Raw genomic sequence first — 27,803 nt, forward strand, 5'->3', positions numbered from 1 at the left:
CATGATGTGGACTCACCACAAAAAAATGGGACTTAGTCTAGGAAGCCCTCCTGGAGGCTTGGAAGGGGGGAGAGTAATTGTCTGTCGGGTCTGAGGAGGGAGGGTGTTCCAAGCCAGAGGCAGGACGTGACTAGGGGTCGGTGGCGAGACGGGAGTGATTGAGGCAGAATGTAAAGGTTAACGCTAGAGGAGTGAAGTGTGCGGGCTGGGTTGTAGAAAGAGAGAGACTAGGTGAGGTAGGAGGGGGCTAGGTGATGGATTGCTTGGGAGGAGTTTTTGTTGATTGAGAAGCAGCGAGGCTTAATAGAGAGAGCACTGCCCTGGGAGTCAGAAGGTCATGGGTTCTAATCCTGGTTCTGCCACGTCTGTTGTGTGACCTTGGGCCAGTCGCTTCACTTCTCTGGGACTCATTTACCTCATTTGTAAAATGGGGATTAAGGGCGTGAGGCCAGAGTGGGACAGGGACTGTGCCCAACCTGACTACCTTATATCTACCCCAGTGCTGCTTAAAACAGTGTTTGGCACGTAGTAAGCGCTTAACAAGTACCATAATTGTTATTATTATTGTTATAACTAGGTGAATGGGCAACCACTGGAGTTTTATGAGGAGCAGGGTGACATATACTGGAAGCTTTTGTAAAAAAATGATCTGGAGAGCAGAGTGAAGGGTAGACTGGAATGGGGAGAGGCAGGAGGCCGGGAGGTCAGCAAGGAGGCCGATGCAGTAATCGAGGCTGGATAGGATTAGTGACTGTATTAAGGTGATAGCAGTTGGGATGGAGAGGAAGAGGCAGATTATAGCGATGTTATGAAAGCGGGACCGACGGGATACAGTGACGGATTGAATATGTGGGTCGAATGACAGAGAAGTCAAGGATAATGCCAAGGTTACAGGCTTGTGAGATAGGGAGCATGGTGGTACCATCTACAGTGATGGAAAAGTCACGGGGAGGACAGGGTCTGGGTGGGAATATAAGGAGCTCTGTTTTGAACATGTTAAATTCGAGGTGATGGGAGGTCATTCAAGTAGAGAAGTCTTGAAGACAGGAGGAGATGAGAGGCTAGAGCTGTAAATTCAGGTATCATCCACATAGAGGCCCGTTGTCGGGTAGGGATCGTCTCTATTTGTTGTCGAATTGTACTTTCCAAGCGCTTAGTAAGTGCTCTGCAAACAGCGAGCACTCAACAAATACGGTTGATTGAATGAGTTCTCCAAGCAAGTGGGTGTAGATGGAGAATAGAAGAGGACCCAGACTTGAACCTTTAGGGACTCCCACAAGTGGGGACTTCGAGGCAGAGGAGGAGCTCCCGAAGCAGAGTGAGAATGAACAGCCAGAAGAGAATAGGGAGAGGACGGTCAGTGAAGCCAAGGTCGGCTAACGTTTCCAGGCGGAGGGGGTGGTCCACAGTGTCCAAGGCAGCTGAGAGTTCAATGAGTAGAGTAGGATGGAGTAGAGGCCATTGGATTTTGCAAGAAGGAGGTCATTTTTGGCCTCTGAGAGGGCTGTTTCTGTGCAGTAAAGGGGACGGAAGCCAGATTGAAGGGGGTCAAGGAGAGAATTGAAGAAGAGGAATTTGAGACAGGATTTGAGACACGTGAGTGGCTAGTCAGGCCTGATTTTGGCTCATCTTGCTCTGGAACCCTCTGCACGTAGCAAGGGGGATTTATGCCAACAGGGAGAGGAGAGAATCCCAGATCCTTTCACTGAGAGAAAAGGATAGAAGAAACTGCGAATAAAGACCTGAACAATCCTGAACAATCCTGGCCAGGGGAGGGACAGAGAAGAGTTGGGTGAGAGGGCATTTCTCAACAGGAGTTACTGCTTGTTAATAGTAACCAAGTGACCCGCCTCACTCTATCAGGTGTGTAATGCATAGAGACATGGACAGCCCTTTCCCTCAAAGGAAGGGAAGTGAATCTGTGCTCCCTTCCTCAGAGGGCCAAGAGATCAGGCTAGTTTTTTTTTGTTTTTTATTTTTCTTTTATGGTATTTGTCAAGCGCTTATTGTATGTCAAGTACTGTTCAAGCTAATCAGGTACAAGTTAATCAGGTCGAACACACTCCCTGACCCAAATGAGGCTCGCAGTCTAAGTTGGAGGGAGAACAAGTAGTGAAAATCCACTTTACAGTCGAGGAAACTGAGGCCCAGAGAAGTTAAGTGACCTCCCCAAGGTCACACGGCAAGCAAGTAGCAGAGCCGGGATTAGAACCCAGGTCCTCTGACTCCCAGGCCTGTGCTCTTCCCAGTAGGCCACGCTGCTTCTCCTATAATAATAGTGTTTTTAAGCAGTTACCATATGCCAAGCACTGCGCTAAATGCTGGAGTAGATATCAGACAAATGAGTCAAACACAGTTCCTGTCCCACATGGGGTTCACAGTTTAAGTAGGAAGAACTGGTATTAAATCCCCATTTTAAAATGAAGAAACTGAGGCACAGACAAGTTGAGTGACTTTCCCCAAGTCAAACAGCGGACAAGTGGCAGTGATTTTGGAGTAAATTATTTCCCCCTACCTGGGCCAACTCCCCGGAGTAAGGTTCTAGGTTTGGGGATTCGAAAGGGCTCTGCATGACATCATAAGCAGCGTGCCTTAGTGGAAAGCCCACGGGCTTGGGAATCAGAGGACATGGGTTCTCAACCCAGCTCCGCCACTTGTCTGCTGTTTGACTTGGGGAAAGTCACTCATCTTGTCTGTGCCTCAGTTCCCTCATCTGTAAAATGGGGATTAAGGCTGTGAGCCCCACATGGGACCACCTCATTACCCTTGTATCTACCCCAGTGCTTAGAACTGCGCTTGGCACACAAAAGCCCTTAACAAATGCCTTAATTATTATTATTATTATCATTATTACCCTGCAGGCCCGGAGAAATGTAATGCCGCCATGTTGAATGCTTGAATGATGCATGTGTGTGCACGGCAGTGATAGCACATAGACTGGTGTGTGTGGGAGCAATGAAACGGAAATGTGTCCCTTGGAGTGGGATGGAACAGAGCAGATTTGCCCAGACTCAGGTAATCAAATGTGTCAATCTTATGGCAGATGGTGCTCTCCTGATGGAGAAGCTGCATGGCCTAGAGGAGAAAGCACAGGCCTGGAGTCAGAAGACCTGTGTTCTAATCCTGGCTCTGCTGCGTGACCTTAGGCAAGTCACTTCTCTGTGCCTCATTTACCTCCTCTGTAAATTGGGGATTAAATCCTACTTCCTCCTAGCTAGACCACGAGCCCCATAAGGGGCAGGGATTATGCCCATCCTGATTATCCTGTATCTTCCCCAGGGTTCTGAACAGTAGTCAGAGCTGAACAAATATCACAGTTATCATTATGACTATTATGATGATTGATGATGATTGTTATTATTGCATTTATAGCTAAACCAGAAATGTGGCTTCTCCAAGGGGAACGGAGGCTTCCACTGTTTGTTCCCTGGATGGGAAAAAAAATGAGACTTTGGAGGTGTTGCCCGGGAGAAAAGGGCAGAACGCATTCCGAGAGTCCTTGTCCCCGAAGGAATCTTGTCAGCATCCTTGTTTCCTAACGGTCCTTGCACCTAGTTACACGAGAGAGGAAGCCGAGACCGTGGAACATCACAGATCATTCAACGTGTGGATAGAAGCTTAACTACCTCTATGGTCTCTACCCTTGTCTTACACTTGATAATCAAATTTTGTCCTCGGGATCTGGGCTGCATTCCCCGAGTCCAAATTCCACGTGGATTCGTCACTCCCCGATTCCTGACTTATCTCTGGTAGTGACGACGTCGTGATTAAATTTGGAAACCCAGACCCTCTGCCTGTTAAATTACAGCAAAAGTAAGGTCGGTCGGACAGATGGTAGAACTCCTTGACCGGGTAATAAAACACAGGACTAGGCCACCGAGGGAGATTGATTATGGCATCTCTAGCCCTTTGGTGGGAGGAGGGAATGGGGGGAAGAATAGCCAGCCATCTGTCTCGGATGGCTTAGGTATCCATCTGTGTGGAGGCAGGAGACTGGACCGTATGACCCTCGTGAGTTTCCTTCAAACTCTAGGATTCTATGTCTTGGATAAAGGTGGAGTCAGAATAATAATGTTGGTATTTGTTAAGCGCTTACTATGTGCAGAGCACCGTTCTAAGCGCTGGGGTAGACACAGGGGAATCAGGTTGCCCCACGTGGGGCTCGCAGTCAATCCCCATTTTCCAGATGAGGTAACTGAGGCACAGAGAAGTTAAGTGACTTGCCCACAGTCACACAGCTGACAAGTGGCAGAGCCGGGATTCGAACAGAAGGTGCCCAAACTGAGTTTGGATGCTTTGCTGCTCTCTCACCATTTCTGCCTCAGTTTACCCCTCTGACGTCTTAACCCAGATAGCTCATCCCTCAGTCAAAACTTTAGAGAATGCTCTCCGTCTACCAGCTTCAATGAGCTCCAAAAATAGCAGGCGAGGATTATTTACTTTGGAAACAAGCCAGGAGAAAGGGAGAGTCTGATGATTTAAATGCATCACGTTTTTACTCGGCAAAGTGATTGTGCTCCAGCAGAAGCCTTCACTGCAGAAAGTGGTCCGGAAATCATAAAATGAAAGTCAACCATTCATCTCACCTAAAGCAGCAGCCGAAATTGCCTGTCAGAGAACATATCCCTCAGAGCGGTTCCTGTGAGTCAGCACTCGGGCTGTGGAAAAAACAGACCAAGCCCTTTCTGTCCTAGAGCGCTTACATCCGCACACTGCACCTTCCCCGGATCAGCTGAGGAGGAAGGGAGTCTAATCACAGTAATTGCAAAAAACCCCAGATCTAGGAGTTAAGGCCACAAACCCTTTCTCTGCTCTAGATTTCCTCCTCCGTGACATGGAGGGTTCAGGCCGCCCGCTTCCCAGAATTTCATCTAATAATAACAACTGTGATATTTGTTAAACGCTCACTATGTCAAAAGCAATGTTCTAAGTGCTAGGGTAGTCCCTGTCTTAATCCCCACTTTACAGACGAGGGAACTGAGGCACAGAGAAGTTAAGTGACTTGCCCAAGGTCACACAGCGGAAACGTGGCGGAGCCGGGATTAGAACGCACAATCTCTGATTTCCAGACCTGTGCTCTTCCCACTAGGCCACGCATGTCACTACAGGAAAGGGACCTCTCCAGTCTCTCTTCCTTGAAATTCTCCCCATCGGAATTTCCTTCCAGCGGCTGGCTGGGTGGAGCAAATCTCATCCCGGGCTCGTTACTTAATTTCAATTAGCACCGAAAGTATTTTCAGATGTCTGCACGGTTGGCTACATCTGGGACTGGAGGGCTAGAAGCGCAGTGCTCTGCACGTAGTGAGCGTCTAACAAATACCAACATTATTATTATTATTATTATTATTAGAAGGGGATTTCCACAAGGGGGCAGTCGGTGTCCAGTCGCATGGGCTGAACAAATGCCTTGTGCCAATTTGCTTGGAAGGTCCAGCCTGAATCACCTCTCCATCCTTTGGAAGATGAGATAAGGGTGGACACAGGTTTGGCCACTACAAGTTACTTTCGGTCTCCCCCCACTTTCCTTTTTTTTTTTATATGGTATTGGTTAAGCGCTATGTGCCAGGCACAGTAGTAAACTCTGGGGTAGATATAAATTAATCAAGTTGGACACAGTCCATGTCCCATGACACAGTGTTAATCCCCATTTTGCAGATGAGGTAACTGGGGCGCAGAGAACTGAAGTGACTTGTCCAAAGCCACACGGCAGACAGGTGGAGCCGGAATTACTCATATATTCAATCACCCCTTGTCAGCTGTGTGACCGTGGGCAAGTCACTTCACTTCTCTGTGCCTCAGTTCCCTCATCTGTACAATGGGGATGAAGACTGTGAGCCTCACGTGGGACAACCTCATTCCCCTGTATCTACCCCAGTGCTTAGAACAGTGCTCTGCACGTAGTAAGCGCTTAACCAATACCAACATTATTATTATATTTATTGAGTGCTTCACGTGTGCAGAACATTGTACTAAGCGCTCGGGAGAATACAATACAATAATAGGCAAATTCCCTGCCCACAGCGAGCTTGCAATCTAGAGGGGGAATTCAAACCCAGGTCCTTCTGACTCCCAGGCCCGTTCTCTACCTGCTAGGCCTTACTCCTGGTCCTTCGTTTCCTTCTTAAACTCCAGACCCTGGCATGGGAATTCTGTAACCTCCAGAGCCCTGGAACCAACACGGAAATTTCCCTTACCTCTGCCAGCCATCAGATGAAACCCGTCCTCTTACGAGAAGACTTTCCGGTCATTCCTGCCCCTACATACATATCTTTAAATGGATATTTTTATGTCTCGTTGTGTGTCTATCTACTTTCAACAGATTGTACGCTTCTGGAAGACAGGAACTGGAATTCCACTGAGCACTTAATGTAGCACATCGAACCGCAAAGGCGCTAAATAAATACTATGACTCTCACTGCTACTAAAGGGGAAAAGAAATACACTTCCTTGACCCTAGATTTTCAATTATGTTCACTGACTTGGAACGGCGTTATTGACTTTTCCCCTTAAATAAATATCATGGTTTGTAATGCCCTTCAGATGGGTTTTTTTTTTTTTCCCTCCTCCAGTACAATAACAATCCTTTCTGTCATTATATATAAAGGGCATATTATTTATGGTGAGCCATTAATTTGGATAAGGTAAAAACAAGAACAATCTTCCAAAACAAGAAATAGGACTTTTAAAATTAGAAAAATTCAGGTCATCCTTTCATGCTAAATTATGCATCATTTTCTTTTTCCTGAGACTGATAATATATTGCATTTCGAGATAATGTGGTGAAGGTACTAGTTAATGTAATCAGGGCTGGTCTTAAATCAGGCAGGCAAGAGGAAAAAGATTGGAGGATGGCATTTTAGCTGATACAGCGGTTCGGAAGGGAGAATACAATCCCTTTCCTTATAAACCTTTCAAAGACCTAAATTTAAAATCAGATTGAACAAAATATTGCAGGACTGTGCTCTACAAACAAATGTTGGATGGTTCGTAAATACCGTTTAATCTGTATTTCCACATTTCATAAAGATTACAGTGACGCATCCTGTGTTGGCGAGATTACAAAAATTCGTTTCCCATCCAGAAGAGGTTCAGATAACACTCCACTGAACCTTAGCTCTGGGAATTGGCCCTCATGAAGAGACCACATTTTTGAAAGAGAAAGAGAAGGAACAAAGGCAGCTTCAAACAATAGGTCTGCGGAGAGAAAGAGGAGGGGAGGATGATGCCAAATACATCAGGATGTAAACCCATCCCTTCACTGTCCCTAATTCAGCACAGAGATGCTCATTCATTCATTCAGTCCTATTTATTGAGCACGTACCGTGCGCAGAGCACTGTACTAAGCGCTTCGGAGAGTTAAATGCGACAGTAAACGGACACATTCCCTGCCCACAAGGATCTTAATAACAATGATGGGGTTGTTAAGCGCTTACTATGTGCCAAGCACTGGGGTAGATACAAGGTAATCAGTCTGTCCCACGTGGGGTTCACTGTCCTAATCCCCATTTTATAGATGAGGCCCAGAGGAGTTAAGTGACTTGCCCAAAGTCACACAGCTGACAAGCGGCAGAGCTGGGATTAGAACCCGCGACCTCTGACTCCCGAGTCTGTGCTTTTTCCACTAAGCCACGCTGCTTCTCTCTAGTCTAAAGGGGGACAGTTTAGTGGGGTTGTGATCAGCAATTATCCTATCGCTCTCCCCTCTAGACCGTAAGCTCCTTGTGAGCAGGGAACGTGTCTATCAACTCCAGTGTGTTTAACATCCCCAAGCACTTTCTGTGCTCTGCCCACAATAAGTGCTCAGGAAATCTGATTCATTGATTTCCTGCTAAATCGGAATTTTTAGGATGTGAAATAGTTTATCCCTAGTTGGAGACACTCTCCTATGAATCAATGTTTTATTATGGCAGGAGAGTTTGCTTGCGCTAAAGAAGCTTATGCCTTTGAAAGATATTAACTCGTCAGGGTTATCCAGGGTGGAGAAAGGTCTAAGCCAAAGCGTCAAAGCTGATTCACCTGCGCTGGGCAGCAGCAGCATTGGAAAGAGTCAAAGGCCGATGATCAAGTGACCAAAGACAACGACCGAGACTTACGTTTTTACCGTGTGGAAGAAGCTTAGTGGCAAGAGCCCAGGCTTGGGAGTCAGAGGTGGTGGGTTCTAATCCCCGCCCCTCCACTTGTCAGCTGCGTGACTTCGGATAAGTCACTTCACTTCTCTGTGCCTCAGTTACCTCATCTGGAAAATGGGGATGAAGACTGTGAGCCCCACTAGGGGCAACCTGATAAACTTGTATCTCCCCCAGTGCTTAGAACAGTGCTTGGCACATAGTAAGTGCTTAACAAATACCATCGTTATCATATTTTAGAGAAACAGCGTAGATCAGTGGAAAGAGCCCAGGGTTGGGAGTCAGAGGTCATGAGTTCGAATCCTGGCTCTGCCACTTGTCAGCTGTGTGACTGAGGGCAAGTCACTTCACTTCTCTGTGCCTCAGTGACCTCATCTGTAAAATGGGGATTACGGCCGTGAGCCTCACGTGGGACAACCTGCTTACCCTGTATCTACCCCAGCGCTTAGAACGGTGCTCTGCACATAGTAAGCGCTTAACAAATACCAACATTATTAAACCACTTCCGTATTTTCTATTAAGAAAACTCTATGGCTATGCATACCAGAACGACTACAGGGATGGCAGAAGATAGGACGTACTGGAGAAAATATATCCACAGAGTCGCTGTGGCGCGGAAACGACTCGATGGCACTGGATGATGATGAGCAGTGGAACAGACAAGATGACTTCGAAGGGTCTCTCAGTCCTATGATTCTCCAAAGAGTAGAAAGTCTCCTTCCTGGGGGGTCAGACACAGAGAAACCTTCTCTCCACTCAACTCAGGCCCCAAACTTGCTGAAGATAAATCAGAACATCAGGATTGATTAAACAGCTACTGATACTGACACTTTTTTAACTGCAAACAGGATGCTTGGCACAGGCAAAATGTACAAAATTAATCAAAAGATCTGCAGAGTCTACTTCAAACTGCAAACCAGCTGGATACCAGCCATTTATTCTGGAAGACATCTACCAACTCTGCTATACTGTACTCTCCTAAGCGTTTTGTACAGTGCTCTGCACACAGTAAGCTTTCACTAAATACGACTGATTGATTGATTATTTGAGCTTTGGACAGCATTGTGGGCAGGGAATGTGTCTGTTTATTGTTGAAATGTACTCTTCCAAGCGCTTACTTCAGTGCTCGTTACCCATTAAGTGCTCAGTAAATACGATTGAATGAATGAATGAACCACAGTCCCAGAAGATACTGTCAATACTAAGCCATAAATAAGAATACAGTAGTAGATATAATAATGTAATAATAATGTTGGTATCTGTTAAGCGCTTATTATGTGCAGAGCACTGTTCTAAGCGCTGGGGTAGATCCAGGGTAATCAGGTTGTCCCACATGAGGCTCAGAGTCTTAATCCCCATTTTACAGATGAGGGAACTGAGGCCCAGAGAAGTGAAGTGACTTGCCCACAGTCACACAGCTGCCAAGTGGCAGAGCTGGGATTCGAACCCATGACCTCTGGCTCCCAAGCCCATGCTCTTTCCACTGAACCACGCTGCTTCTCTAAGATATCACCTTGGTTGCTTAAATGACCTTTTGAGGCATAGATCTACAATTATTTTACTCCTTCCTTATGTTTGGGGTGCTTTGGGACACTAAAGTCCTCCTCTGAAAAAAAGTTGCCTGGTTCATCAGTGACATGCCCTAGCACTCTTTCAGGAGAGGCCTAGAATCCAGTGGAAACAAAGACACAGTAGGCTAAATTCACCCAGCAGATACCCAGTGTGCCCAATGATGTCATTCGAACCATATTTTATGAACTTTCCAATGGTGATACCAAGCAAGATGAATCCACAGTTTAGAGGTGGCTCTTCCGTTCCTCTCCTACGGTGAACATATTATGGGAAATGGCTCCTTTGGATTGTTGGGGCAAGGATAGAACTGCTCTCTTAATACCTTTCTCTCTTAAATCAAGAACCCAGTTATCCTCTAAGAAAGTTTGGGCCGACAAACTTGTTTTTGAGAGGCACCCATTCAATCATTCAGTCGATCGATCGATCTTATTTATTGAGCATTTACTGCGTGCAGAGCACTGGACTAAGTGTTTGGGAGAGCACAGTGCACGAGAGTTGGTAGACACGTTCCTGCCCACAACTTCATTCATTCATTCCCCCGATTAGACCGTAAGCCTGTCAAAGGGCAGGGACCTTCTCTATCTGTTACCGATTTGTACATTCCAAGCGCTTAGTACAGTGCTCTGCACATAGTAAGCGCTCAATAAATGCCATTGAATGAATTCAATCATTTTTATTGAGCGCTTACTGTGATTTCCACAGTACTAAATGAGCTTAGTACACAAAGAGTCTACGGTCTAGAGGGGTATTTAAAGGGACATTTAATCAAAGCCGTTTACTGAGCGTGACAATCAAATGGTACTTTCATATCTGACATTCTAAACTGTAAGCTCACTGTGGGCAGGGAAAATGTCTGCTAGCTCTATTGCACTGTGCTCTTCCAAGTGCTTAGTACGGTGCTCTGCACGTAGTAAGCACTCAATAAATACGATTGATTGATTATTGATTGATTGTTTCTACAATAAAGGAAATGATCCGAATATGATGCGTTAGCTAAACAGCTAGCATTTAGTACAGTGCTCTGCACAGATCGAATGTTCGATCAATACTACTGAGCGATGTAATTTTCCAAGGAACAGTTTTGATACTATTTATAATTCTTACGGGAAAGACTATAGATCAGTCTTTGTCTTTAAAAGTTATGAAGATTTATTCTACAACCCAGGAGAGGTTTAGTGATATTCAAATTAATGTTCATGTACCTCTTGGCAAGCGACAGATGATACCTAAAAGAATCCGGTCAAGATTGCCATTCATCTTCTAGAGAGGCAAAGCGTGAAGGACATTCCCAAGGTCACAGAGCCAGTTCTGCCTAAACTGGGATTAGAACTCAAATTTCCATCTGCAAAACATGGGGCTCGGCCTCTCCATTCCCCAGATGGCACGATCACTGAATAAGCCAAATCCCCAAGGCAAATTCTGTAATGCAAGTAATGGAAAATCACAGAGAGAGTAAGACAAAAACAGTCACTTGTGTCAAGTGGCAAGAAGCTTATCTGAAAACCTAAGCTGCATTTACAGCACTGAACAGGCCTTACGTTTTGGCCGCAGCTAAGGAAATTTTTCCACTGTGGATGCTAATTCTGCATCGTCCTTTATCACTTTAACCTTCTAGCTGAAGGTTGATTATAGCAAAAGGCAGATGACCGAGAGGTCCCAATGTAATCTTTTGCTTCTAGATGGGATTTGGAGATCTGTTTTATGAGCTTAGTTTCTGGATGCAGGGTTTATAATAATTGCTTTCCCGAGACATGTTTGGAATGTTCCATTAATTTGCCTGTGTTCAGGTTGCTACTTACTCAACTAGAGTTTTTGTGTGGTTTTTTTTTGTTTTCTCCCTGGCTCTTTTTGTTTTTCAGAGTTATACTCTCAATGGGGGCTCAGAGAGTCTTTCCTTGCAAGTACGTTGCATTTGTATTGTATTGTGTTCATATACTGCATTTTTGAATAATAAATAATAACTATGGTACTTGTTGAGTGCTTACTATGCACCAAGCTCTGTTCTAAGCCCTGGGGTAGATACAAGGTAATCAGGTTGGACACAGTCCCTGTCCCACATGGGGCCCACACTCTTAATCTCCATTTTACAGATGAGGTAACCGAGGCCCAGAGAAGCAAAGTGACTTGCTCAAGGTCACACAGCAGAAATGTGGCAGAGTCAGGGTTAGAACCCAGGACCTTCTGACTCCCAAGCCTGTGATCTATTCACTAAGCCATGCTGCATCTTTTTCACCTCTAACTAGAAACTATGTAGTAAGGATAATGAGCATTTATTTGGGGATTAGGGGTGTAAGAGTGCAAACTCCGGGGAGTGAATTAATTTCAGACTTCTATTCTTAATTGAAATAGGAATATAGGAATTAAGGCAGACTTCTTTTAACTTGCCGGAGCCAAGTCAAGCATGGTGGGAGGTTTACTAGGCTGGAGGTTCCCAGCTTCAAGGAGTAATGTTAAATAACAAGATCATTACTATTAGTAATAGTAGTAATAGTATCAATAATAATAATAATAATAAATGAGTGCTTATTGTAAACCAAGCACTATATTAAGCACTAGGGCAGAAACTGTGCAACCAGATTTGATGCTGACCCTCTCCTACGCAGAGTCCACAGTCTAAGTGGGAGAGAGAAGAAGTTGGGTTTTTTTATGCTATTTGTTAAGAGCTTACTCTATGCTAGGCACTGTACTAAGCTCTGGGGTAGATACAAGGTAACGGGATTGGACACAGTCCATGTCCCTCATAGGGTTCACAGTCTCAACCCCCATTTTACAGATGAGGTAACTGAGGCTCAGAGAAGTGAAGTGACTTACCCAAGCTCACACATCAGACAAGTGGTGGAGTCAGGCTTAGAACCCAGGTCCTGTTGATTCCCGGGCCCTTGCTCTATCTTCAAGGCGACGCCGCTTCTCAGCTTAATCCCCATTTTATAGATGAGGAGACTAAGAAACAGAGAAGTGAAATGACTGGCCAAGCCAAGTGACAGAGTTGGCATTAGAACCCTGGTCTCCTGATTCCTAGTACTGGCTCTTTTCCACTAAGCTAGAAAACAACATTATCACTGCAGAAGTCTGCCTGAACGAACACTTCAGTTGTGTCTGGGCTAAACCCTGGGGTGGATCCAACGCCGTCAGATTTTAATTCCTCGGAAGCTCCGGGAAGGCCTCTGGCATCTGCAGTCAGACATTCCTCGGCTCTCCCTGCTCCCGAATCCTGGGGTCTGGCATTCCAGAAGGGACCCTCTTCCCTGGGGACCCCTAGATTCCCGTCATCCCCTGCTCCGTCCCGGGAAGGACTCGGTCATAGGCAGTGCACCTTCCTATCTTTTACAGTTTTTTGAATGGTATTACAGAGCTTACTCTGACTCAAACGTTATTCTAAGCACTGGGCTAGATAAAAGTTAATCAGGTAGGATACGGTCCCTGTCCCACACAGGCCTCAGGGTCCAAGTAAGAGGGAGAGACAGGTATTAAATCCCCACTTTGCCATTAAGGAAACTAAGGCACAAGCACAAGTTAAGCGCTTTCCCGAATGCTTAGAATAATGCTTCACGCACAGTAAGCAGCGGATTGATTTTTTTACGGTTTCTGTTAAACGCTTACTATCTGCCACACGCTGTACTCTGTTGGGGTAGATACAAGCTAATCGGGTTGGATGCAGTCCATGTCCCACACAGTCTTAATCCCCATTTTACGGAAGAGGTAACCGAGGCCTCAAGAAGTAGAGTGACTTGCCCATGGTCGCACAACAGACAAGTAGAAATATAAGGATTAGAAACAAGGTCCTTCTGATTCCCAGGCCTGTGCTCTATCTACCAAGCCAAACTATTTCTCTTTGTTTGTCTTTCCTTACCTCTCTGTTGCCAAAATAATAATAATAATAGTATTTGGTAAGCACTTACTATGTGCCAAGCACTGTTCTAAGCACTGGGATTGATACAAGTAAAGTAGGTTGGACGCAGTCCCTGTCCTGCATGGGGATCACAGTCTTCATTTCCATTTTACAGATGAGGTCACTCAGGTCCTGAGAAGTGGAGTGACTCGCCCAACGTCACACAGCAGACTTACGGTGGAGCCAGAATTCGAACACAGGTCCTTCGGACTCCCAGGCCCATGTTCTGTCCACTAGGCCGTGCTGTTTCCTTCCCCCTCCCCACTTTTATTGTTGGATTGTGAGCCCTTTGAGGTCAGGAATCATGGATATCTCATCTATGCATTGTTTTTCCCAGTACAGTGTGTGGCACATAGTGAGCACTTAATTAAAAAAAGCAAACCACATCTACTAGTACTACTACTAGACTGTAAGCTCACTGGGCAGGTAACATACCTACTAAATGTTATATTGTACTCTCCCAAGCACTTAGCACAGTGCTTTGTGCACAGTAAGCACTCAATAAATACAACTGATTGATTACTACTACACAGAAAATATCTGTTTTGCTTCTAATAATAATAATGTTGGTATTTGTTAAGTGCCTACTATGTGCAGAGCACTGTTCTAAGCGCTGGGGTAGATACAGGGTAACCAGGTTGTCCCACTTGAGGGTCACACTCTTAATCCCCATTTTACAGATGAGGTAACTGAGGCACAGAGAAGTTAAATGACTCGCCCACAGTCACCCAGCTGACAAGTGGCAGAGCCGGGATTCGAAGCCATGACTTCTGACTCCCAAGTCTGGGCTCTTTCCACTGAGCCAAGCTGCTTCTCTGCTTCTTCTACTATACTTTCCCAAACAGTTAGTGCCGTGCTCTCTTCCCAGATAAATATCGGTGCCATGATCTGAACTTCAGATTCAGAACTGCCCGTCTACTTGTTTGGTTTTGTTTTGTTGTCTGTCTCTCCCCTTCTAGTCTATGAGCCCATTACTTGGCAGGGATTGCCTCTATTTGTTGCTGATTGAATGAATGAATGAATGAATGAATATTATTATTATAGGAAGGAAGGAAGGAAGGAAGGAAGGAAGGAAGGAAGGAAGGAAGGAAGGAAGGAAGGAAGGAAGGAAGGAAGGAAGGAAGGGAAGGGAAGGGAAGGGAAGGGAAGGGAAGGGAAGGGAAGGGAAGGGAAGGGAAGGGAAGGGAAGGGAAGGGAAGGGAAGGGAAGGGAAGGGAAGGGAAGGGAAGGGAAAGGAAAGGAAAGGAAAGGAAAGGAAAGGAAAGGAAAGGAAAGGAAAGGAAAGGAAAGGAAAGGAAAGATAGGAAGGAAGGGAAGGGAAGGAAGGGAAGGAAGGGAAGGAAGGGAAGGAAGGGAAGGAAGGGAAGGGAAGGAAGGAAGGAACTTCAGTGGGGCATCTACTCTTACTCAGCCCCCGTTCTAGGGGACATAGTCCAAGGATCACCTGTCAGTCTCCTCAGATGGTCAGATTTGGAAATGAATACTCTGCAGACAAGAGACAGTGGGACTTTCCCCTTCATGATGAGCATAAACTGGAGTAACGTGAATGAAGGAGAAAATGAAAAGCTGCTTCCCATCATTCTACCGTCAAGATGTAGCTTTCTAAGTCACCCCACCAGGAAAGAAAAATACCTGCTTTCTCTCACTGCAGTTTCAGGTTTGCTCATAATTCTGTACAATTTTAAATGCCACAAAGAAATGTTTTATGTATTAAAAATGCCTATCTCATTACTAAATCTTGTATAATGGGGGTGCTTTCAAAATACTATTTAAGGACATTATAAAGAGAAGCAGCATGGCTCAGCGGAAAGAGCCTGGGCTTGGGAGCCAGAGGTCATGGGTTCGAATCCAGGCTCTGCCACTTGTCAGCTGTGTGACTGGGGGCAAGTCACTTCACTTTTCTGTGCCTCAGTTCCCTCATCTGTAAAATGGAGATTAACTGTGAGCCTCACGTGGGACAACCTGATTATACCCTGTATCTTCCCCAGCGATTAGAACAGTGCTCTGCACATAGTAAGCGCTTAACAAATACCAACATTATTATGATTATTAAAGCCTTAAAACTGCTATGTCCAACATCGTTCGGATATGAGTATTGGATGGAAAACATTTGGACTAAGGAATGAGTACTAATAACGATGGATTTATTTAAGCACTTATGTGACAAGCACTGGGTTAACTGCTGAGGTAGATAAAAAATAAATAGGTTGGACAGAGTCCGTGTCCCACATGAGACTTACAGTCTAAGAGGAAGGGAGAGTAGGCATCTTTTCCCCAATTTAATGATGAGGAAACACAGACAGAGAGAAGTTTAGTAAGTGGCCCAAAGTCACACAGAAGGCAAAAACTGTGTGGTCTAGTGGAAAGAGCATGGGCCTGCAAGTCAAAAGGACATAGATTCTAATTCTTGCTCCACCACACCTGCCGAGTGACCTTGAGCAAGTCTCTTAACTTCTCTGTTCCTCAGTTCCCTCATCTGTAAAATGGAGACTATGACACCGAGTCCTCCTTGGGACAGGGACTGTGTCCAACCTGATTAGCTTGTATCTGCCTCAGTGCTTAGAACAGTGCCTGGAGCATAATAAACGCTTAATAAAGATCACAATTATTATTATTATTAGAAGCAGCACAGCCTAGTAGATAGAGCACAGGCCTAGGAATCAGAAGGACCTGGGTTCTAATCTTGCCTGATCTGTGATCTTATAATTATAATTCTATTCTATTAATGATGTGCATATATCTATAATTCTTTTTATTTATAACGATGCTACTGATGTCTGTTGACTTGTTTTGATGTCCGTCTCCCCCCTTCTAGACTGTGAGCCCACTGTGGGCAAGGACTGTCTCTATCTGTTGCTGCAGTGTACTTCCCAAGTGCTTAGTACAGTGCTCTGCACGTAATAAGTGCTCAATAAATACGATTGAATGAATGAATCTTGGGTAAGTCATTTAATTTCTCTCTGCCTCAGTTACCTCGTCCGTAAAATAGGGTTAAGACCATGAGCACCAGGTGGGACAGGAATTGCGTCCAACCTGACTAGCTTGCATCTACCCCAGTGCTTCGCAAACTGTCTGGCACAGTAAGCTCTTATTAAATACCATAAAAGAAAGATGGCAGAGCCAGAATTAGAAACTAGGCCTCCTGATTCCTATGCTCCTTCTCCCAAGCCAGGCTGCCTTTCTCCTTGAAGTTCTCCAAGCCGAAATCCATTCTGAGAATAACCGAAACACTGACGCGCGCACACACACACACACACACACACACACACACACACACACACGGAGAATAACCAAGTGGGATGTGCCAAGAAGTGTTCGAGTTTGAATCTGAAGGAAAACAATATGCGATTAAAGAAATGTATTTCCAGTCTAATGGAGAGGAGGTGTTTTTCCAGAGCAGGAGAAGGGATTCGGCCCAAAGGTCAAGAGGAAAATAACGAGCTGGCACCGTTAATAGAAACACTAAAGAGTCAAGTGTGCAAAAAATGTTTTCCTGTGACTTAGGAGAAATCGAACCTCAGCTCAATGAAAATGAACACGGAAAACAAGAAAATCGATCCGTATCCCTGCTCCATCTTAGCTCCGTTCTGCCTGAAAACGAGCCCATTCCAAAAACACATTTCTCTTCCCCAGGCTGATTGGGCAGAACACGATGATTCATCCTCCGTCTCATCTCCCTGCCCTCCCTCTCCCCTTACCAGTTTGTGCTATTTTAGTTAGAGACCTATGTTTAGCAGCTAGATGATCCTGGCTCCCCGGGGAAGCTGCTCGGTGGGGCTGGAGCCAGGGCCCGGCCTCAGTGCTTCTGAGACGACCTCCTGAAAGAAAACTGCAGCCAAGTCAGAGCACGTGTCCTCCCACAGGAGATGTGCAGGAAGAAGCCAGAGCATTGAAGAGCGGCGTCCTTTAACGTGTCTCCTCCGTGCCTCCTTGGTTATGACACCGACTTTGAAGAGACATTATTCAGGAAGATTTACAGTAACTTAACCCACTAGATTGTAAACTCTAAAACCAGAGCTAGTCCTGACTAATGCTATTGTATTCTCCCAAATGCTTAGTACGGTGCTGTGCAAACGGTAAGCACTCACTGGGTGACTGATCTTACACCGCTATTAGCACAGTGCAAGGGTTAGGGTTAGAAGAGGAGTTAGTCTAGTTACTGACTTTCCACTGACATCAGAGGCAGTAACTGTAATTATCTTCTCTGCATTTTCGTTCACTAAGAAAAACTCTAATGTCTGTCTTTCTCTGATAATCACTCTCCTCCTTCAAAGTTTTGTTGGACACACCTCCTCCAAGAGGCCTTCCTTGACTTCTCCCACTCCCTTCTGCGTCGCCCCGACTTGCTCCCTGTATTCACCACCCCCCCCGACCCACTGCACTGAAGTACATGTCTGTAATTCATTTATTTATATTAATAATGTTGGTATTTGTTAAGCGCTTACTATGGGCAGAGCACTGTTCTAAGCGCTGGAGTGTATACAGGGTAATCAGGTTGTCCCACGTGAGGCTCACAGTCTTCATCCCAATTTTTACAGATGAGGTAACTGAGGCACAGAGAAGTAAAGTGACTTGCCCACGGTCACACAGCTGACAAGTGGCAGAGCCGGCATTCGAACCCGTGAGCTCTGACCCCCAATCCAGTGCTTTTTCCACTGAACCACGCTGCTTCCCATTATATTACTGTCTGACTCCCCACCTCTAGACTGTAAGCTGGCTGTGGGCAAGGAATGCGTCTGTTTATTGTTATATCATACTCCCCCAAGGGCTTAATACAGTGCTCTGCACACAGTAAGCACTCAGTAAATTTGATTAAATGCTAAGGGCTGGGGCACATACAAGCTAATCAGGTTGGACCCAGTCCGTGTCCCACATGAGGTTCACAGTCCCAGTCCCCATTTTACAGATGAGGTAACTGAGGCCTAGAGAAGTGTAGTGACTTACCCAAGGTCACACAGCAGACAAGAGGCCGAGATGGGATTAGAACCCAGTATTTGGTAGGAAAATGTTAGACAGGCTGTGAGAGGGCAAGACCTTCAAGGCCACGGTTTAAGGAGTGATTCTCTTTAAAGACAGCAATCCATCATATTTACGAGCACTTACTGTGTGCTTGAAAGCACCCTTGTTGCAAACATTTGACTGTCATGGTAAGGCTTCCAGGAGGGAATATTGCTACTGTTAAATATTGCTAAACAAATAATATGATAATATAATATATATTATTATATAATAATGTATAATAATATTTGTTTAGCACATACTACGTGTCAAGCATTGCTTTGACTTCAAGTCGGACACAGTCCCTGCCCCACAAGGGGCTCACAGTCTAAGTTATGGTCCATATAAGGGTGAGGAACTCAGTGTTTGGAGACCATACAGAGTGGCTACTATCATTTGTGACTCTGCTCCTCCCACTTTGCCCATTTCTTATCAGGAAGTTGAGGGAGGGGCTTTTCATGGCAATCAGTGTGTTGTTTCCTCTTCCAAATCATTGATTCATTCAGTCGTATTTATTGAGCGCTTCCTTGTCAGCTGTGTGGCTCTGGGCAAGTCACTTCACTTCTCCGGGCCTCAGTTACCTCATCTGTAAAATAGGGTTTAAGACCGCGAGCCTCACGTGGTACAACCTGATCACTTTGTTATCCTCTCCAGCACTTAGAACAGTGCTTTGCACATAGTAAGCGCTTTACAAATGCCAATCATTATTACTGTGTGCAGAGGACTGTACTAAGCGCTTGCCCTGTACTAAGCGCTTAACCAAATGATACTCGGTAGTAATCATGATAAGCCGATTTTTCTCAACTTTCTTTGGTTTAGGCAGAACAGTATCAGTGTTAAGTTTTGGGGAAAGGAAGGGGAGGGTTCTTCTTGCTCCTTGGCACTCAGAATTCCAAGAGAATTCCTAAACCCTACTATGTCTCTGCGATCTGAGGCAACTCTTAGAAGAAATCTAATGACAGTCCCCCATTTCCTGGCAAAAGGGGGAAAAAAGCATGCGTACGTTCAAAATGAGAGTCAGGACCTGTGCTGTGCTCTTGCTCCTGCTCATTCCAGGGAGATAGCTTTAGTCCCGTGGCTGAGAGGGCAGGCTGTGCGAACGATATAAGGGATGATGGTATTTTGGTGTGCAGCCCTGATCTCCTGGTCAGGATGTCACAGGCGGAACCACAGATCAGTCAGGGAACGTACAGTTGTTGGAGCTTGTGCTTTTTACTGGCAATTAGATGTGTGACAAGGTCAGAAGCCATTCATCAACCCTAAGCAAGCCAGCCACGAGGCAATTAATGTGATTTTCAGACCCAAGCACTCAATTTAATCCTTTCCATCGTGGCAAATCCTTTCTGGATAAGTCCGAGTCTCTTGCTGGAATGAAGTCTCTGGTCTTCCATATGAATCCCTCTCTTTGAAGTAAACTTGGAGGCTGTCTCAGCGTGATGGGACCTGTTCTCATGAAAAAACTTTCCCACTTTATTTTAAAACGAAAAGCACCATCACCCTCGCCTACATAAATGAATATTCTAGTCAGTGGTGCCAACTTCTCATTTAGAATGCGTGGCATGGGGAGGAGAAAGGAAGGCATTAGGCATGTCAGTTTATGTAATTACTGTGGGATTTGTTAAGCATTCCCTATGTGCCAAGCACTGTACTAAGCACTGGGGTAGATAGATAATAATCAAATCGGAAACAGTCCCTTTCCTCCAAGGGGCACCAAATCTAATCCCCATTTTACAGATGAGGAAACTGAGGCAAAGAGAAAGAGAAATGACTTTCCCAAGACCGGAAAGCAGGCTAGTGGTGGAGCTGGGATTAGAATGCTGGTCTTCTGACTCCACTTGGCAAAGCTGGCTGTGTTGGGGACTGAGTTGACCCCCGGCCCACATCCTACCGCTGACCTGGAATGCCCTCCCTCCTCACATCGGCCAAAATAACTCCCTTCCCCTCTTCAAAGCCCTACTGAGATCTCACCTCCTCCAGGAGGCCTTCCCAGACTGAGCCCTCCCTTCCCTCCTCTGCTCCTCCTCCCCTCCCCATCCCCTTCTCCAGCCCTCTGCTCTTCTCCCTTCCCCTCGCCACAGCATTTGTGCAAATTTGTATATATTATTTATTACTCTAATTCATTAATGATGTGTATAAATCTATGATTCCATTTATCTTGATGATATTGATGCCAGACTACTTGTTTTGTTTTGTTCCGTTTTGTTGTCTGTCTCCCCCGTTTAGACTGTGAGCCCGTTGTTGGGCAGGGATTGTCTCTATCTGTTGCTGAATTATAAATTCCAAGCGCTTAGTACAGTGCTCTGCACATAGTAAACGCCCAATAAATATGATTGAATGAATGAAGGATTCAAAATGGTAAAACAGGGCAGAAAAGCTACCATTCTGGAATATTTTCAGTCCTGGAAAATTTTGGTTTGATCCAAGTCTAGGGAATCCAGTTCAAACAGCTGTAGGGTCCATACCTTCCCTCTCCGCTCCCGCTCCTCCAAAAGTTCTCCCCCCAAGACCCCTGTGGAGTTGGCTCCCATGATTCCATTTAAAAAGAAATTGGTAACACATACCCAGAGAGCTGCCATTTTTCTGTCACAGGCAATAGGTGTGATCTCCAACAGCTCAGCAAGAACTGTTTTATGTGAGATATGGTGACCAAACTTACCCTAAAAGATACTATGCTTTAAAATTCCCCTCAGCCTCTTCGAGTCCTGGAGTTTCATCCACAGATACTTTCATAAGGCACTCCTTCCTTCTTGCATTCTTCTCTGGTAATTCGTCAAATTAGTCTTTCGAGGTCACCTTTAACCCAAGATGTACATTTTGGAATAAAAAGTTAACAATAATAAAATAACCTACATGGTTTAAATATCCTTGCAAAGTCTTTGCTACTAAATAATATTTATGGTGATTACTGAGCGCTTATTATGTCCCAAGCACTGTACTAGGCACTGGAATAGATACGAGAAAAGCAGATTGAATTCAGCCCCCGTCCCATCTGGGGCTCAACACTCGTCCCCTTTCCCTTTCCTTTGGAAAGCAGCCTGAGTGGGAAGCAGCATGGCTTAGTAGTCAGTAGGATCTGTGTTCTAATCTCGGTTCCACCACTTGTCTGCTGTGTGAGCTTGGGCAAGTCACTCGCTTCTCTGTGGCAAGTCACTCCCTTCTCTGTGCCTTAGTTACCTCATCTGTAAAATGGGGATGAAGACTGTGAGCCCCATATGGGACAAGGACTCTGTCCAATCAGATTAACCTGTTTCTACCCCAGCACTTAAAACAGTTCTTGGGACATAGTAAGTACTTAACAAGCACCATAACTATTATTCATTATTATTATTAAGATTATTTCTTTCTAAATGAAAAATCACTCCAGGAAGCCAGCAGCCATAGCAGAACCCAGTGACCTTGATATAGTCCAAGGTGATTAGCACGGGGTTGGTTTAGCTAAACTCCTCATTGTAATTTACCAGGACCATAAGGACCTTCTTCAAACTAGTCCAGATTCTTCAAGAGAGTCAGTCAGTAAGCCAATCATATTTTTTGAGCACTTACGGTGTGCAGAACACTGTAATAAGTGTACAGTATAACGATTAACAGACACATTCCCTGCCCACAAGAAGCTTACAGTCTAGAGGGGGAAGAAGGGAGGTCAGACAGGGCCAGAGAGCAGTGGACTCAGGGTCCTTGGAAGGTCATTGAAACATCTGCAGAAAGTTAAAAATCCCAAGACACAAAAGACCAAGGAGATTTGTTCTGGGGAGAAGCATATTATGCCTTCCTTCTGCAACCACCCTTCTGTCTCCCAGATCCTGGAAGCGCTCACATCAAAGTGGGCAACGTCATCAACAATTATCTGTGCTTTTGCTGGACAGAGCCCTGCACTAGGTACAATAAAGCCACACAAAAAAATCAGTTCCTGTTCCCAAGAAGGTGACGTAGGGAGTGGCAGGGAAGCAATGTGACCTAATAGAAAGAGCACAGGCATGAGAGTCAGAGGACCTGGGTTCTAATCCCAACTCTGCCAAGTGTCTGCTGTGCGATCTTGGGCAAGTCACTTAATTTCTCTATGCCTCAGTTACCTCATCTGTAAAAAGGGGATTAAGACGGTGAGCCCTAAGCACTTCACTTCTCTGTGCCTCAGTTCCCTCATCTGTAAAATGGGGATTAAGACTGTGAGCCCCACGTGGGACAACCTGATTCCCCTATGTCTACCCCAGCGCTTAGAACAGTGCTCGGCACATAGTAAGCGCTTAACAAATACCAACATTATTATTAAGTAGGACAACCTGATTACCGTGCATCTACCCTAATACTGAAAAGAGTGCTTGGTATACAGTAAGCGCTTAGCAAGTACTACTATTATAATTATTATTATTACCATCATCTTCTCCAGGTCTTAATATAGTGCCTGGCACATAGTAAGTGCTTAGCAAATGCCATTAAAATAATGAGGGGAAACAAAAACCAGAGAAAACATTCATTTATTCAATAGTATTTATTGAGCGCTTACTATGTGCAGAGCACTGTACTAAGCGCTTGGAATGAACAAGTCGGCAACAGATAGAGACAGTCCCTGCCGTTTGACGGGCTTACGGTCTAATCGGGGGAGACGGACAGACGAGAACAATGGCAATAAACAGAGTCAAGGGGAAGAACATCTCGTAAAAACAATGGCAACTAGATAGAAGTATACTTGATTTAGAAGTATGAACCATGGGAAAGCTTCAGTAGTAATAAATTACATGAATGCCAGTCATCTCAACAATCCAAAAAAAATTCTAGCATTCGCCTTCTGGTCAAATGAAAGTTCCTCCTCATTCTGAGTTTTAAAATGTCTTTTTTTCAACAATCCAAATAGGATAAAGAGCTTTTTTGCCCACAATGAGGAGTAGAGAAAGGAGAGAAGGGGAAAGAGAAAAGGCAAGAGGAAGGGAGATCTTCCTAGTTCTAGCAGCTCCCAAGAAGCAGCGTGGCCTAGTGGAAGGAGCCCGGGCCTGGGAGTCAGAAGACCTGGGTTCTAATCCCAGCTCTGCCACTAATCTGCTCTGTGACCTTGGGCTAGTCACTTCACTTCTCTGTGCCTCATTTACCACACCTGTAAAATGGGGAATAAGATGGTGAGCCCCACATGAGACATAGACGGGATTCAGGTTGGATGTAGCTTGTATCTACTTCAGTGATTAGTACAGAGCCTGGCACTTAGTAAGCACGTACCAAGTATCATTTAAAAAAAAAAAAAGGGTTTTAGAATCTGATTTAGACTCACAGCCTTCAGCTGCGAAGGAGGGTGTCACCTTCTCTGTGATCATGGGAAGGTGATCAGAGGTCCTGGTTTCAGTGAAATGTGTGAATCTGTCCACTGACCCTCTCGGGGCAGAGGACCTTTAAATAAGTAGCTGACCGAGATTATACCAGTCTTTCCTCATGGGAGGAGCAGAAAGTGATGGTACTACGAAGACAGTAAATACCTTTTCCTCCTCCAATTCCCTTTCTCCTTCATGTCTCTGTTTCCCCTGACCTTATACTCTGTGACCCCTGAAATGACCACCAGGAAGATGAACCCAGGGATTTAGGCCTCTCAAGAGGCCTGTAAAATCTGTAAAATGGGGATTAGACTATGAGGCTCCATGTAGGATATGGACTAATCGACCTGATTGGTTTGTAACTACCCCAGCACTTAGTACGATGCCTGGTACATAGTAAGCGCTTAAAAAATACCATTTGTGCTGTGGTTGGGAGGAAGTTCATCGGGTGGTGATTGGTATTTAGCAGGGGCTTACTGTATGAGCGCTTGGGAGAGTCCAGTACAACAGAATTAGTAGACATGCTTCTTGCTCCCAAAGAGCTTACAAGGCTAGAGGACCTTACAGTCTAGAAAACTGTAAGCACTTGCCAGCACTTGCCATACCCCTACTTAGTTATCACATCAGCTTCCTCACAGAAAGCCCCTCTGAAATCACATCTCCTCCAGGAAACCTTTCCTGATTAATATCTCATCTCCGCCCCGCCCGGCCCCACCTCCTCCCCACACTATTTCCCCCCAAACCATCACTTCAGCACTTCTGCTCCCCCTAAGCACTTAGATACTACCTCCTGACCTGGGAACACTTGTGTGTATATTTCAAACTCTGTTTCATCTTCCTACCTGCTTCCTGAAATTTATTTTAGTGTCCGTCTCCTTTGCTGGACTGTAAACTCTTTAGGGCAAGGATCATGCTTACTAACTCTATTCTACTCTTCCAAGTAAAGGGCTCAATAAACATTAGTCATTGTTTAATTGATGACTCCCAACTCTATCTCCTACATACAATAATTATAGGTGGGACAGAGCTTTTTTACTAGAGTAGGAGAGCCAATGAATGAATCAATCAATCAATCATATTTATTGAGTACTTACTGTGTGCAGAGCACCGTACTAAGCACTTGGAAAATACAATAAACAAATAAAGAGAGACAAATATATCTATATATATATATATATATATACATATATACATAAGTGCTCTGGGGCAGGGAGAGGGAAGAAGAGCAACGAGCCAGATTGTATGACCTTGGGCAAGTCACTTTGCTTTTCTGTGCCTCGGCTAATTCATCTGTAAAATGGGGATTGAGACTGTGAGCTCCACATGGGACAGAGACTGTGTCCAATTCTATTTGCTTGTATCCACCCCAATGCTTAGTACAGTGCCTGGCACATAGTAAGCCCTTAACAAATACCATAATAATAATTGAGGAGGCCCCGTGGTGCACCAACTGGACCTGTAAACCCACCCCAGCCTTGACCCCTGAGACTGGAGCACCAGGAATATAGGACTTAGATCTGACCCATTACTTAGTAATTTAGGGAAGTAAAGTCTCATATGTTTCAAAAGAATCAGCATGTCCCAGTGGCTAGAGCACGGGTCAGGGAGTCAGAGAATCTGGTTCCTAACCTCAGCCCTGCCACTTGTCTACTAGGTGATGTTGAGCAAATCATTTAACTCTTCTGTGCCTAAAATGGGGATAAAATACCCGTTCTTCCTCCCTCTTAGACTGTGGAGCCCCTTATGGGACAGGGGCTGCATCTGCTTGATTTATATTGTATCTAGCCCAATGATTAGAGCATTGCTTTGCATGTTCATTCATTCATTCAATAATATTTACTGAGCGCTTACTATGTGCAGAGCACTGTACTAAGCGCTTGGAATGAACAAGTCGGCAACAGATAGAGACAGTCCCTGCCGTTTGACGGGCTTAGCATGTAATGTCAGAAAGAAGTCAGAAGGAGCTGGGTTCTGATCCTGACTCCACTTGTCTGCTGTATGAACTTGGGCAAGTCACTTCACTTTTCTGTGCCTCATCTGTAAAATGGGTATTAAGACTTTGAGCCCTATGTGGTAACCTGATTACCTTGTATCAATCCCAGTGTTTACAGCAGTGCTTGACACATAGTAAGCACTTAAGAAATACCATAATCAATCATATTTATTGAGAGTTTACTGTGTGCACAGCACTGTACTAAGCACTGGGAGAGTATAATATTACAGTATACCTGATACATTTCCTGCCCACAACGAGTTTATAGTCTAAAGGAAATGTCCAAAGGTCACAGATAGAAGTGCATAGATGACTCAAAAGGGAGAGCAATCCAGGGAAAAAAGGCCTTAATCTGGGAAGACCTCTCGGAGAAAATGTGAACTTGAAAAGCTATGAAGGTGGAGAGAGTGATGATCTGGCATATGTGGAGAGGGAAGGAGTTCCAGGCTAGGGAGAGGACATGGAAAAGGGGTTGGTGGCGAGATAGACGAGATCAGGGCACAGTGAGTAAGTTGGCACTAGAGGAGCAGGGTGTGCAGGCTGGGCTGTAGTAGATCACTGAGGTAAGATAGGATGGGGCAAGCTGATTGAGTGCCTAAAAGTCAATGGTAAGGAGTTTCTGTTTGATGCAGAGGTGGATGGGCAACCAAATGGATGTCCTTGAGGAGTGGGGAAACATGGACTGAATGTGTCTCTTGATAAATGATCCATGCAGCAGAGTGAAGTATGGATTGGTTTGGGTAGAGACAGGAGCCCAGGTGGGGTCAGTGAGGAGGCAGATGCAGTAGTCAAGATGGGATAGGATAAATGAATGCCATTGTTTTTACGAGATGTTCTTCCCCTTGACGCTGTTTAGTGCCATTGTTCTTGTCTGTCCGTCTCCCCCGATTAGACTGTAAGCCCGTCAAACGGCAGGGACTGTCTCTATCTGTTGCCGACTTGTTCATCCCAAGCGCTTAGTACAGTGCTCTGCACATAGTAAGCGCTCAATAAATACTATTGAATGAATGAATGAATGAATGAATGAATAAATGCTTAGATCATCATGGAAGCAGTTTGGATGGAGAGGAAAGGGGAGCTTTAGCAACGCTGCAAAGGTAGAACTGACAAGATTTGGTGTCAGACTGAATTTGTGCGTGGAATGATAGAGATGATTCAAGGCCAACGCCAAGTTTATGGGCTTGTGAGACTAGAAGAATAGTGGTGTTATCTACAGTGATGGGAAAGACAGTGGGAGGGCAGGGTTTGGGTGGGAAGGTAAGGAGCTCAGTTTTAAATGTGTTTAATTTGAGGTGTCAGCGGGACATTCAAGTAGACATTCAAGTTGAAGGCAGGAGGAAATGTGAGATTGCAAGGAAGGAGAGAGGTCTGGGCTGGAATTGTAGATTTGGGAATCATCTGCAGAGAGATGGTAATTGAAGCCATGGGAGCAAATGAGTTCTCCAAGGGAGTGGGTGTAGAGGGAGAGGAGACCTAGTACTGAGCTCTGAGGGACCCCGACTGTCAGAGGGTGGGAAGCAGAGGAGAAGCAAACAAGACTGGGAAGGACCAGTCAGAAAGATAGGAGAGGTGACAGTGTCAGTGAGTCCAAAGTTGGATAAAGTTTCAAGGAGAAAGGGAAGGTCTACAGTATTAAAGGCATCTGAGAAGTCTTGGAGGATTGGAATGGAGTAGAGGTCATTGGATTTAGTGAGAAGAAGGTCATTTGTTACCTCAGAGAGGACTGTTTCTGTGGAGTGAAGGGGGCGGAAGCCAGATTGGAGAGAATCTAGAAGAGAATTGAAGGAAAGGAAGTGGAGAGAGTGGGTGTAAACAACTCTCTCAAGAAGTTTGGAGAGGAATGGTAGGAGGGATATGGGATGATAACTGGAGGGATCTGTGGGGTCAAGGTAGGGTTTTTTAAGATAGGGGATATTTAAGCATGTTCAAAA

General features: G+C 45.1%; 1 long non-coding RNA gene across 1 annotated transcript; it reads right to left on the minus strand.

Moving 5' to 3' along the window:
* Positions 1 to 8,687: 8,687 nt before the first annotated feature.
* Positions 8,688 to 12,548, minus strand: LOC114811274. The gene is made up of 3 exons (XR_003758934.2): positions 12,510 to 12,548; positions 10,901 to 11,117; positions 8,688 to 8,903 (listed from the first exon to the last, which is right to left on the minus strand). It is a non-coding gene; the product is annotated as an uncharacterized LOC114811274 (long non-coding RNA).
* Between the last annotated feature and the right edge of the window lie 15,255 nt (positions 12,549 to 27,803).

Source organism: Ornithorhynchus anatinus, chromosome 4, assembly GCF_004115215.2.
Source record: "Ornithorhynchus anatinus isolate Pmale09 chromosome 4, mOrnAna1.pri.v4, whole genome shotgun sequence".
NCBI lineage: Eukaryota > Metazoa > Chordata > Mammalia > Monotremata > Ornithorhynchidae > Ornithorhynchus > Ornithorhynchus anatinus.